At 50.7% G+C, this 1,082-nt stretch overlaps 1 protein-coding gene across 8 annotated transcripts in view; it reads right to left on the bottom strand.

Moving 5' to 3' along the window:
• Positions 1-1,082, bottom strand: part of ZDHHC3 (zinc finger DHHC-type palmitoyltransferase 3) — a 57,674-nt gene that overhangs the window by 23,895 nt on the left and 32,697 nt on the right. The gene's annotated exons all lie outside the window — the stretch shown is intronic.

Genomic DNA, 1,082 nt, shown 5'->3' with positions numbered 1-1,082 from the left:
AGAGAGAGAGAGAGGGAGGGAGAGAGCATGAGCAGAGAAAGGGGCAGAGGGAGAAGCAGGCTTCCCACTGAGCAGGGAGCCCGATGTGGGGCTCGATCCCAGGACCCCAGGACCATGACCTGAGCTGATGGCAGATGCCCAACTCACTGAGCCACCCAGGCACCCCATGTTCCTGATAATTTTCTATCTTCATCTTAGTGAAATAGTTTTCATTGAATCCATTCTTTCCTATGTAAATATTACTGTGAGGATTTGACTCACCGATTACTTTTTAGTCTGCGTTAAAATTTCCCAGTAACAGCTTTGGCCTTTTCGAATATTCATTGGCGGGCATCGCACCTGACAGTTCAGTTTTCCCAGGCCTAAGTTTGCAGCTCTGAACTGTTTAAACTAGAATTGGGTTTTATTTTTTACCAATCCTACTGTTGTGAAGCATCGGTAATCTATATTTGGTTCTTATGAATCCAAAAGCAACTGTGAGCACTGCCCTCAGATCTGACTTGCTTTTTGACCAGAACTGCCCTCCAATTCGCTATCCCATCCTTTTCATATGCTTGTGAATACTTGGTGTTTTGCTCTGTCAACACCTTTGGGTGGCAGACCCAAAATACCACCAGAGTCTACTGGGGCTGGTGCCCGTCTGAGCAGAAGGAAAACAGGCCGTGTCCAGGCCTCAGCCAGGTCCCAGTAACCGATCCTCACCAGGTGCCTACTTGGTGCTCACTGCTGTGGATTCAGGAATCAAACAAGGTGGCTGTCCCAGCAGGCTCCGGGTCTTTCGGAGAGTGACAACAATTCTAGAAGCCACTGTGCTGCCACCAACTAGCCAAGACAACCACAGAAGTTTCTAGAGGTGAGGGCTTTTTTTGGTTTTGTTTAAGTAGGCTCCATGCCCAGTGCGTGGAGCCCGACGTGGGGCTTGAACTCACGACCCTGAGATCAAGACCTGAGCTGAGATCAAGAGTCGGATGCTTCGGGCGCCTGGGTGGCTCAGTTGGTTAAGCGACTGCCTTCGGCTCAGGTCATGATCCTGGAGTCCCGGGATCGAGTCCCGCATCAGGCTCCCTGCCGAGCAGGGAGCC

The sequence above is a fragment of the Mirounga leonina genome, unplaced genomic scaffold, assembly GCF_011800145.1.
Source record: "Mirounga leonina isolate KUSES-001 unplaced genomic scaffold, KU_Mleo_1.0 Mir_94, whole genome shotgun sequence".
In the NCBI taxonomy this organism is placed as follows: Eukaryota; Metazoa; Chordata; class Mammalia; order Carnivora; family Phocidae; genus Mirounga; species Mirounga leonina.
Note: the sequence above shows the minus strand (reverse complement) of the source record. Positions and strands in the feature narration are given on the sequence as shown.